At 37.1% G+C, this 12344-nt stretch overlaps 1 pseudogene; it reads left to right on the top strand.

Annotated features, from left to right (window-relative positions):
* The first annotated feature begins 567 nt into the window (after nucleotides 1–567).
* On the top strand, nucleotides 568–11206 carry LOC125868513 (uncharacterized; annotated as a pseudogene).
* Nucleotides 11207–12344: the final 1138 nt, after the last annotated feature.

Here is a 12344-nt window from a genome sequence, read left to right as displayed (position 1 = left end):
TTGAGAGATGGACCCTTCAATTTCAAGAGATGAGGGATATGATTATCGAGCAGAATGACACCATAGCTGCAATTAGGAGGGAGAATAATGTTGTACCCCCAAATAATGTTAGACCCCAAGTTAGAAGGAATGTACCCCATATCCCTTTTGTAAATCTTGAATATGATAATGATGATTTTGATGTTGAATTTAATCTAGAACGAAGAGATAGGAGGGGACAAAGAGGTAGAGTAGAAGATGATAATATAAATAGTATAAAGATGAAGATGCCATCTTTCAACGGGACAAGGGATCCAGACTTGTACCTTGATTGGGAGAGACGAGTTGAAGCCATCTTTGATTGCCATAACTACTCTGAGGGTAAGAATGTTAGACTTGCTGTTGTTGAGTTTTCTGATTATGCTGCTTCTTGGTGGAAAAAGCTTGCTTGGGACAGATTGCAAGAGGAGCTACCACCTATTGCTACGTGGGCAGAGATGTATTCCATCATACTTCTAAAGATATCTACAATCTCGTCTTCAACACTTGAAGCAAGGCTCCATGTCGGTGGATGAGTACTTCAAAAGCATGGATATGACTATGATCCAAGCTAACTGCATGGAGGAAGAAGAGGCTACAATAGCTAAATTTTTAAATGGTTTAAATACAGAAATAGCCAATGTAGTAGAGATACAACAATATGTAACTTTAGATGAGTTAGTTGATTTGTCTGTAAAAGTTGAAAAACAAATTGTGAAAAAGTAGCAAAATAACTCTTGGAGAAGTCGACCAAACACTATCTCTAAGACGCCATGGTCAACTCAAGAGGGGAAAGCTCCTTCCAAACCTCAAGATGATAGAGGTAAAGGTAAAGTTGAGTAGGGAGGTAAAACCTTTAATCCTAAATCTTCTAAACATTCAAGTTCTATTCAATGTCACAAATGTCATGGAAGGGGGCATATGATGCATGAATGTCCAAGTAGAAGAAACATCCTACTTAGAGAGAATGGAGAATATGAGAGTGAAAAAAGTGAGGGGGAAGAAGAAGAGGGAGAAGGTGTAAGTGAGGAAGATGATTTGGAACTGCCTAATGATGGTATAATTGGGGTGGTTAGGAGAATTATGACTATCAATTTGGGTAGTGTTGATGAAGGGCAGAGGGAGAATTTGTTTCATACTAGGTGTGGGATAAAAGGGAAGACTTATTCTATGATTATTGATGGGGGAAGTTGTGTAAATGTGGTAAGTTCATACTTGGTGGATAAACTAGGAATTGCATGCATGAAGCGCTCTACCCCATATAGGCTCCAATGGTTGAATGATTGTGGAGAAGTAAAAGTAAACAAACAATACATGATTTCATTCAATGTTGGTAGGTATGAAGATGAGATTCTTTGTGATATAGTTCCAACACAAGCATGTTATGTTTTACTTGGCCGACCTTGGCAGTATGATAGGGATACTACTCATCATGGGAGAAAGAATAGGTATAGTCTACTGCATAATGGTAAGAAGTATACTCTTGCACCATTATCTCCTTCTCAAGTGTTTGAAGATAAAAAACGATTGAGGGAAACAATGGGAAAACAAAAGGGAGAGGTAAAAAGTGAGCTTGAGGGAAAAGAAAAAGTCCAAGAGATAGAAAAAAGAGAGATGGTCGAGAGAAAGAGAGAGAGGACAGGGATCTAAGTAAAGAGGTAAAAGAGGGTGTGAGTAAAAAAATAAAATGTTTTGGTGAGAGGAAAGAGGCTAAGGAAAAGAAAAATGAGAGCCTTTATATAAAAGCCAAAGAGTGTTTGAATGCTAGGAGAGAGGGGCTGCCCGTAATACTACTTACTTACAAAGAAGTATTGATTAATTTTGAACAACTAACTCCTTCTTTGCCAAACAGTGTTTTTTCTCTTTTGCAGAATTTTGAAGATGTTTTTCCTGATGACACTCCAAAGGGATTGCCACCTTTGAGAGGGATTGAAGATTGCCACCTTTGAGAGGGATTGAACACCAAATAGACTTTGTGCCCGGGTCTCAACTTCCTAATAGGCCTGCCTATAGGAGCAATCCTGAAGAGACCAAAGAATTACAAAGGCAAGTTAAAGAATTGCTTGAAAAGGGATTTGTTCGAGAGAGTATGAGCCCATGCTCTGTTCCAGTCTTATTGGTCCCCAAAAATGATGGAACATAGAGGATGTGTGTAGATTGTCGAGCCATCAACAAGATAACAGTAAAGTATCGCCATCCTATCCCTCGTCTTGATGACATGTTGGACCAACTGTATGGTTCCAAAATCTTTTCTAAAATTGATCTAAAGAGTGGTTACCATCAGATTCGAATCCTGGAGATGAATGGAAAACTTCTTTTAAGAACAAATATGGACTTTATGAGTGGTTAGTTATGCCCTTTGAGTTGACTAATGCACCAAGCACTTTTATAAGACTAATGAATCATGTTTTTAAAGATTTCCATGGAAAATTTATTGTGGTGTATTTTGATGACATCTTGATCTTTTCTCAAAATCTGGATGAACACCTAGAGCACTTAAACAAGTTTTTGAAGTTCTTAGAAATCAGCGCTTATTTGCTAATCTCAAAAAGTGTACTTTCTGTGTGGATCATGTGATTTTCTTAGGTTTTGTGGTCAGTTCTAAGGGAGTTGAAGTAGATGATGAGAAAATCAAGGCAATAAAAGAATGGCCTAAACCTAATAATGTAACTGAAGTTAGGAGTTTTTATGGACTTGCTAGTTTTTGTAGGAGGTTTGTGCGAGACTTTAGCACCATTGCTGCTCCTTTAACTGAAGTTATTAAAAAAGATAAGGTTTTTACATGGGGAAAGGAACAAGATGATGCATTTAACTTGCTGAAGGATAAATTGTGTTCTGCTCCTCTTTTGCAATTGCCTGATTTTTCTAAGTCTTTTGAAGTTGAGTGTGATGCCTCTGGTAAGGGCATAGGTGCAGTTTTGATGCAAGACTCCAAGCCAATTGCCTACTTTAGTGAAAAGCTAAGTGGAGCAACATTGAACTACTCAACTTATGATAAGGAGCTATATGCCTTGGTGAGGGCGTTAGCTACATGGCAGCACTACTTGTGGCCTCGAGAATTTGTGGTCAAGACTGATCATGAGTCATTAAAATACTTGAAGAGCCAAGGTAAACTTAGTCGTAGGCATGCTAAATGGGTAGAGTTTATTGAAACTTTTCCTTATGTAATTGCTTACAAACAAGGAAAGGAGAATGTGGTTGCTGATGCACTCTCAAGAAGGTATGTTTTGATCTCTACTCTTACTTCAAAGTTATTGGGTTTTGACCAAATCAAGTTCCTCTATGCTAATGATTCTGATTTTGGTGAGATTTTTGCTGAATGTAAGTTAGGTCCTTTTGAGAAATTTAATCTTCAAGATGAATTTCTATTCAAGGAAAATAAATTATGTGTTCCTAACTGCTCGTTGCGTGAACTATTTGTTAGGGAAGCACATTGTGGAGGGCTAATGGGACATTTTGGTGTACCCAAAACACTGGAAATACTTTCTGAACATTTTTATTGGCCTAGCATGAGAAAGGATGTTGAAAAAGTGTGTTCTTATTGTCTTGAATGTAAACAGGCTAAGTCTAGAACATTGCCGCATGGTCTTTATACTCCTTTACCTGTTTCTAATTCCCCTTGGATTGATATTTCTATGGATTTCATATTGGGGCTGCCAAGGACTAAGTATGGTAAGGATAGTATATTTGTGGTAGTAGATAGATTTTCTAAAATGGCTCGTTTTATCCCATGTAAAAAGACTAATGATGCATCTCATGTGGCTGACTTGTTTGTAAAGGAAGTGGTTAAATTGCATGGAATACCTAGAACTATTGTTAGTGATAGGGATGCCAAGTTCTTAAGTCACTTTTGGAGAATTCTTTGGGGAAAGTTGGGAACTAAATTGCTATTTTCTACATCTTGTCACCCACAAACGGACGGGCAAACGGAAGTGGTTAATAGAACTTTAGGGAACATGTTGAGGGCTGTTTTGAAAGGAAAGTTGACTTCTTGGGAAGATTACTTACCTATTGTAGAATTTGCTTATAATAGGACCTTCCATTCTTCTACTGGTAAGACTCCTTTTGAAGTTGTATATGGATTCAACCCCCTTACCCCCCTTGATTTATTACCTTTGCCTACTAATGATTTTGCTAATCTTGATGGTAAGAAGAAGGCTGATATGATGAAGAAAATTCATGAACAAACAAGGCTTGCAATTGAAAAGAAGAATAAGGAAGTTGCATTGCGAAGGAATAAGGGCAGAAAATATGTTGTGTTTAAACCTGGTGACTTGGTTTGGGTGCATATGAGAAAGGAAAGATTTCCTTCCAAAAGAAAGACCAAACTAGATCCTAGAGGAAGTGGGCCTTACAAAGTCCTTGAAAGGATTGGAGACAATACTTATATACTTGATCTTCCTGGTGAGTTCCAAGTTAGTGCTACTTTTAATGTTTCTGATCTTTCCCATTTTGATGCAGATTTGAATTCGAGGACGAATTCTCTTCAAGAAGAGGGGAATGATAGCATACAAGGAAGCTCTACTCCATTGAAGGACAAGGATGAAGCTTTAGAAACTCCAAGGAGGCCCATAAAAAGATCTCAAACCAAGGAGTTCAATGATAAGCTCAATGGGCTTCAATCGCTGATCCAAAGGTGTCTTATTAGGGAAAAACTCAAGCCCAAGGGAGAGGAATTTTCCAAATGCTACAATTATTTGGTGGCCCAAATTCAAGCCGAAGATGAGGAATTTTAAGGTCCAATTTCGTGCAAATAAGGTCAAGAAGAATCCAAGAATCAGCCACAACAAGAGTTGCTTTCTGCCCAAGTTTTGAGAGAAGACTAGTCAAACTTTCCAAGATTGTCAAGATTCTTTTCCTAGTTGGGATTTACCTTATTTATTTATTTATTTATATATAGCTTATTAATATTTTCCTTAGTCTATTTATGGTCTCCTAAGTACCATTTAATGCTTTTCTAGAAGTACTAAATTTGTTCCTAGTTAGGTTACTTTATTTCCTTTCTAGAGTAGGATTCCTTGTAATTGTCTTTCTAGGGTTCCTTGGACGTTTTTTTACCCTTCTCCTATATATAGGAGTCCTTTTCATTTATTAAAGACAATTTAGATTGATATTAATAATATTAGAGAGAGTTTTTTGAACCTTTGTGACTTGTTCTTTGAGAATTTATCTTTAAACCTTTACTAGTTTCATAGTTTAAGGTATAAAGTAACTTCTTTTTGTGATATATTTGGTTTCGTTTTGGTATTCTTTAGAAGGTGATTAGTTTCTACATACTAATTATTGTCTTTAGTTACTCATAAAGCGGTCAAGATCCGAATCTATCGTTTTGATTCGTTTTCTCAAGTAAAGGCGTTAGATTTCTTCCATAAATCTATACGTTGTTACTTGGATCTTTTCAAGACCTTAGAACATCTAATCCTTGGAAATTTGTGGATCTTTCCTTCGAATTTCCCATATCTTTAGTTAGTTTTTTTGTTTCTATTCTTTGTGCTTCCGCATTCTAATATTCAATTCTCTATTTGTGATCTCCCTTAACCTTGATGTTTTCATAATGTTAGCTCTTCAAGTGCTGGTGATCAGAAATCGTGATTCATATTGCTTCTGTCACATTTTTATTTTTAAGGACTGTTTTATGTATGTTATGATAAGGGATGTGACTAGATGTGTGGAGAAGTCATAGAGACGTTAAAGGACTCAAATATTGTAGGGAGTATTGGGGAGGAGCTGATACCAAGGTTGTATATTATATAGACGCGATTAAAGGGGAAGGGAAGGAAAGAAAATATTTGCTAGATAAATTACATGCTTACTGCTTGGTTACTATTTTGGTGATATCAAGTAGCTCAAATTGGTTGATTAGCTACTAATACTAGTCTTACAACTTATTTTATTATAGATTAGTAATCTGAAGAGAATGAGCTTAAGTCATACTTTTTGAATTGTATATCAAGGTATGTAAGGTTATTCGCTTCTATATACCTTGGCATGAAATCTGATACTTGTGATTAATATCAATGAAGTGAATTTCCTAAGTTCTATTCCTAATAGGAAAGACATAATATAAACATGACCCTTAACTTGGCTTCAACTGGAAACTATTCCCTCCAACTTTGGGTGTGCACAAATAGACACTTAAACTTGTATAAAATTGAACAAGTATACATATTTATCCTACGTGACGTAATACACGTAGGATGCCATGTAGGACACAAAATTGTCATGTAGGGTGCGATGTAGGACGAAAGTGTCTATTTGTTCAATTTTGTACAAGTTCCAGTGCTTACTTGTGCACACCCAAAGTTAAAGGTCATAGTTATCAAATGAAGTCAAGTTAAAGGTCATGTTTATGTATTATGCCTAAAGGAAACATAGTGGCAGCGTATGATCTACAATATGGATAACAATATTTTCCCCTCTCCTTAGCATTTCAAATTACTTCATTATATGTTCATTTCTCTACATTTATGTAATTATCCTCCTCCTATATGCTAGTATAGAAATGGTATTTGCAAAAGCAAGCTTGGTGAATTATCCTCTTAGCCAATTAAAGTCAATTGTGTCATTTAAGCTCATAAGTAATGCATTAATGTTACATAGCTCCTTATGTCATTGTCCCTGTCTAAGTTACTATTGTCATGTCTTCTACTACTTGTCTGTGGTTCTAAAGCTTAATACAGACTGTGACCACCAAAACAACAATCTCAAAGATTGAAGAAACTAAGTAAAGCAATCTCTATAATTATGGGTGGCAGCCCAGGGACAAAGCCTAGCAGGGATCGATCACAATCAATATAGAAGGGTGGCATCTTAGGAACGAAAGCCTATCATGGGTCGATCCCAATTGGTATACAAGGGTGGCAACTCAGGGGCAAAAACCTAGCATGGGCCGATCCCAAACTGTTTAATTATGAGGACAACATCCCAGGGGTTAAAACGCCTAGCGGGGATCGATCACAATTAGTATAGAAGGGTGGCAGGTCAGGGACGAAAGCCTAGCATGGGTCAATCCCAATTGATACAGAAGGGTGGCAACTCAGGGGCAAAAACCTAGCATGGGCAGATCCCAAATTGTTTAATTATGAGGACAACATCCCAGGGGTTAAAATGCTAGCATGGGTCATCCTCTTCTACCACTGATCAGTTGGTCATTTGTATAACATGCCTTACAAAGATTATAAAGTACAGAAAAGAAAAAAAAAGAATGTAACATACACGATTTCATAAGTATAAGCAATGGTGGTCTCTAATCCTTTTCTATTTCTATTTGGTTTCACTGGAGCTCTCATTTTATATATGGTTGTATTATGCCTTACATATTTAGTATGTTCTTTCGTATTGACGTCCCTTATTGGGGACGCTGCATTTCATGTTGCAGGTATAGGTACTCAACTAGTAGATCTCCCCAATAGAAGCACATGATACTAGCGATTGTTGGTAATCTCCAGGTTGATTCGAGGCTTTGCCGAGTCTTTACTATGCGTATTTTGATAGTTGGTACATGCATGGATTCCATAGAGGCTTTGTAGACATTGTAAAACTATCATGGGTATTCATAGTTTTACTTGTCACATGTATTGGTTCAGCTAGTCGACATGTGTTGTGTATGTGGCTTCGCATCAGTAAATCTATCTACATAGTAGTTCACTTTCTCATCATAGGTCACTTGTAAAACATGTGTTCATATGCTACTTGTCTGCCTCACCTAGTATTGGGGTGTGACATAAATGTCCGTAAATCAGATGATTTAATAAAATAATAAAACAAATATGGTCAAGCAAATGAGATAATAACTTTAGTGGATTTTTTCTCTTAACACTTTCGGTGCATATATTAAAATAAGGAGAAAAGCACAAGAATAATTTAGGAGAATGTGTATAATGCAAAAACTGTTTGGAATAAGTCCTAATAGCAATAGTAATTTAAATTATATATATTTTTTCAGTTGCCAAGAATTTTGTTATTGTAGATAAGAATTATAGCGGATTAGAACTTTTTTATACGCTATGTTGTTGCCAATGACATTATAAAAATGTTATTTAAAAAATATTTAAATCTGTATTTTAACTTAATGTGAAAAAAATAATATCCAATTAATTAATTCCATTTTAAATTTCTTTTCTGGAATAGAGTATTTTTTATGACAATCAATTTATATATATATGTAAAAGTTTTCATCTAAAAATAAAATAAAATAGTATTTAAAGTGAACGTACAAAAAGAAGTGATTATCCAACTAAATATTTTTATTTTTCATTGTTATCCTTAATCTAAATATTTATTATTGACCATCACAATTTTCTTCTTTAAAAAAAATCAGTTTTAAAACATCCTACTACCTTTCCATTTCTAAAGAAAATTGTTAAAAAGACAATCAAATTTCAAAAATTTCAAAATAATTTTATTAGAAATAAAATTTAAAATTTTGAATTTAGTATAAATAATATTTATTTATATTTAGGAAGCATTAAATTCTATCTTAAACAATATCACAATTATAAGTCAGTTAACAAATTTAAGACTATTAATAATATTATAAATCTTGTAGGGAAGGAATGTGTTGAGGAGGAAGCATGTTTGTTTTCCCATTCCCTTTCTTCTTAGTGTGTCCCAATTGTCAATGGTATGACCCATGAGTTTGAATCTATTAGTAGTCATACCCATGAAAACACCTTGAAGGAAGTTGTATTGTGGGACACCTTTCTCTATTACTTGTTTACTTATGATGCTCATGTTGTTGAGTAGAGTATGTTGTTGGGAGGAAAGAGTGTCAACCTGATATATGGAGGTGCACTTGATCCAAGTTCTTGGAAGACCTTTCCATTTGACCCCGGTAGTAAGCTGAGTTGTGGAATTCATGTGGGAATGCCTGGTCAAAATGGAAGGCATAAAGTGGGCGACATTGTTAATTCATTTCCCTATGCAGGAAAGCTCTTCTTGAGGTTTTACCATCCACTTGAAGGGCCTACATTGTGTGTGGCGAAGGATAGCTTCCTAGACCCCTTGTCTATTTCTTACCCTGAGCATGATCTTGTTGATTGTGCATCTTATCGGGGTAGAAGATATTTGCCAAGAGAAGGTGAAGTATGTACCTTCCTTTACTATCTCTTTGCATGTGATGAAATCCCTAGTTGGGTTAAATGTGCATTGCATGTGGATCAGGGTGTCAATGTGGTCTACACTTGTTGGTATGATCCAGTTTTGTGGACATCCTATTATTTTGATCCCGGAGAATGCATGAAGGTATTTGAACTCGTGGAAGTATCATCTTTTAAGTGGTACTACCATGTTGTTGAGAAGAATAACCATTGTCCTTGTTCTCCATTTGTGGGTTTAATAGCCATGACAATAAAGGATGTTTGGTTGTTCCTTGAGTATGAGTCTCCTCGATTAAATGTTTTAAGTGCTAACCTTTGTACTACCCATCATGCTAAGAGGATAAGCTTCTTGCTTATGACCTATATGGTTTTACAAGGTTTGGATTCGAGGACTCACTTTTATCTACTTGCATATGATGATACTCATACTTGTGTGGGTTGCAAATCTTATGTTAGTAGTGGTATAACTTGGGAAAATAAGAGCCTCCTTGACTCGATGCTATGCAATCCTTTCCCATTTGACCCCAGTGTCGTCTTTAAGTGTGCCGAGTGTGGTAGTAACACCATCTGTCATTTGCATGATTCTTCCATGGTGTTATTATTTGATCCAATATGCTTGAATGAGGTATGTTTATCAATTTGGGTGGGGAATACTTATGTACTTGAACCTGCTCATGAATTGGGAATAATCACTCCCTTGAAGCTATCTAGTGCATTGGATGGGGTCTTAATTTGGGTGAACACTCCTTGTGCCTTCGCACTTAGGTATGAGAGTGTTCATGTGCAACTTAACATAAGGGTGGCCTTGGGCTTGTTTGAACGTGGAACCAATGAGGCCTTACATATTAGGTTGTTTAAGTGTATGGATTTGAGGACGAATCCTTTTCAAGAAGGGGAGAATGATGTAATCCAAATTTCCTCAAGGCTATCCATTCACGAACTTCAATGCTTTGATGGCAAATGATACAATTCTCACAAGAGGAAATAAAAGGCAACCTATGGGTATATTAAACCCAAAGACCTCATTCGATTAATCCTACAATAGCACCTAATTCTTACGACGACCTTAAGGGAATCAATATCCCAAGAATTCGACATTTCTAACAAAAAGGCAACAAAAGCTTACCAAGCTCTCCACACTCAAACATGAGTTTTCAGTTTACAACATTCAAAATAATCTACCCTAAAATGAACCCTAAAGTCCTATTTATAGTTTTAGGCTAGTACATCATAAAAGGGCCCAAAAGTGACCCAGAAGTGACAAAGGTCAAGCCAAGTCGGGCTCGCCTAGTGGACTCGGTGGTGCACCGACCTGGTCGGCGAGTTTTTCTGCGTTGGCCTTAGTTCTAGCCATATTATGGAACTTTAGGCAAGTTGGGGCCATCGCCTAAGTCATTGGGCGATGCGCCCAGTGGGACCTGCTCACCAAAAGGACCCCATGCAATCTTCAAGGTCTAAGATCCCTTGTTTGCCATCAGCACCATTCGAGCACCTCCATCTTCATGAATAACCCTTGCATCCTTTGAGGTCTTGAGCTTGGCTTCTAGTAAATGGCCTTGATGAGAATTGTATCATTTGTCATTTGATAGGAGACAAATGATACGATTGTCACAAGAGAAATGATAATAATATGCGGAAATCGAAAAGACGGAAAGTAAAGGATAAATTATTAGACACACAAAGAGGGAATCAAAGGCAACCTATGGGTATATTAAACCCAAAGACCTCAATCGATTAATCCTACAATAGCACCTAATTCTTACTACGACCTCAAGGGAATCAATATCTTGAGCAACCGACGTTTCTAACAAAAAGGCAACAAAATCTTACCAAGATCTCAACACTCAAACATGAGTTTTCAGTTTTCAACATTCAAAGGGGAATGCAATCTCGATGCTTACTTAGAATGGGAGTCGCAATGTGACCGGATTTGCAATGTCAATGATTTGGTGGAGGTCAAGAGTAGTTGCTATGCTATCGCTCAATTCGGAGGATATGTTGTCACATGGTATCACTTAGTTGTTCAAGAAGGTCATCCTCCACCATGGCCCGAATTGAAAAGATTGATGAGAGCTAAGTATGTGCCGTAGAGATACCACCAAGGATTACTTGCCAAATTATACAACTTGAGGCAAGGAAGTAAAAGTGTTGTAGCCTATCATGATGAGTTCTAAAACATAGTCATGAAGCTAGAATAGAGAGATTGAAGAGCATGTCGTGATTCACTTCAAGGTAGGGCTGAACAAAGAGATTTCTTCAAATATGACCATTCATAGGTTTGCTACTTTGAACGATGTCTTTGAGACAGCCCATGAGATAGAGTGTGAATATAAAGAGGAGAAGGTGGCTAAGTATATGACTTCATCTTCTAATTCTTGGAGCAAGAACAAAGGGATAGTTCCAACATCGTCGAGTTGGGGAAAGGGTGTGGATCTCAAGAAGACGTATGAGAAGAAGCCCTTCGAAGGGAACACTCCAAAGTACCCGCCAAGAGAAAAGGGTACCACTGACCCAACCAAATTGCCTAGAGGAATTCAATGTCACAAATGTAGAGGGTGGGGTCATATTATGTGTGAGTGTCCAAATTGATTGAATGCTCTAATCCAAAGAGGTAAAATCTATCTTAGTGCGGAGGAGGAACCAACAGGTTAATGTGAAGAAGGTCCTCAAGAAGAGGATGAGTTTGAAGATGGAGAATATGAGGAACCAGATCTTTGTGTCAAAGAAGGAGAGAGTGTCGCTCCTCTATATGTGGTGAGGCGAGCAATGATTAGTAAGGCCTTGGATGATCCGAGCCAAAGAGAGAATCTATTTCACTCTAAATGCTTCATCAAGGATAATGTGTGCTCCTTAATCATTGATAGTGGGAGTTGTGCAAATGTTTCTATTACTGCATTAGTGGAATTCTTAAAAATTCCTACCACTAAGCATGCTACACCTTACAAACTTCAATGGTTGAGTGAGTGTGGAGAATTGAGGGTGCATCGAATAGTGATGATCAAGTTTAAGATTGGGAAGTATCAAGATGAGGTTCTATGTGATGAGGTCCCAATGCAAGCTTGTCACATGCTACTCGGGAGACCTTGGCAACATGATCGTTCAACCAAACATGATGGGAGAATCAACAAGTACTCACTTGTGTTGAATGATCATAAATATGTTCTTCATCATATGTCCCCCTCTCAAGTCAATGATATATATCAAAGGATGAGTGAGTCGAGGGAAAAG

The sequence above is a fragment of the Solanum stenotomum genome, chromosome 6 (genome assembly GCF_019186545.1).
Source record: "Solanum stenotomum isolate F172 chromosome 6, ASM1918654v1, whole genome shotgun sequence".
NCBI classification, from domain to species: domain Eukaryota; kingdom Viridiplantae; phylum Streptophyta; class Magnoliopsida; order Solanales; family Solanaceae; genus Solanum; species Solanum stenotomum.
The sequence above is the reverse complement of the archived record's forward strand: the minus strand, read 5'-3'. Positions and strand labels throughout refer to the sequence as shown.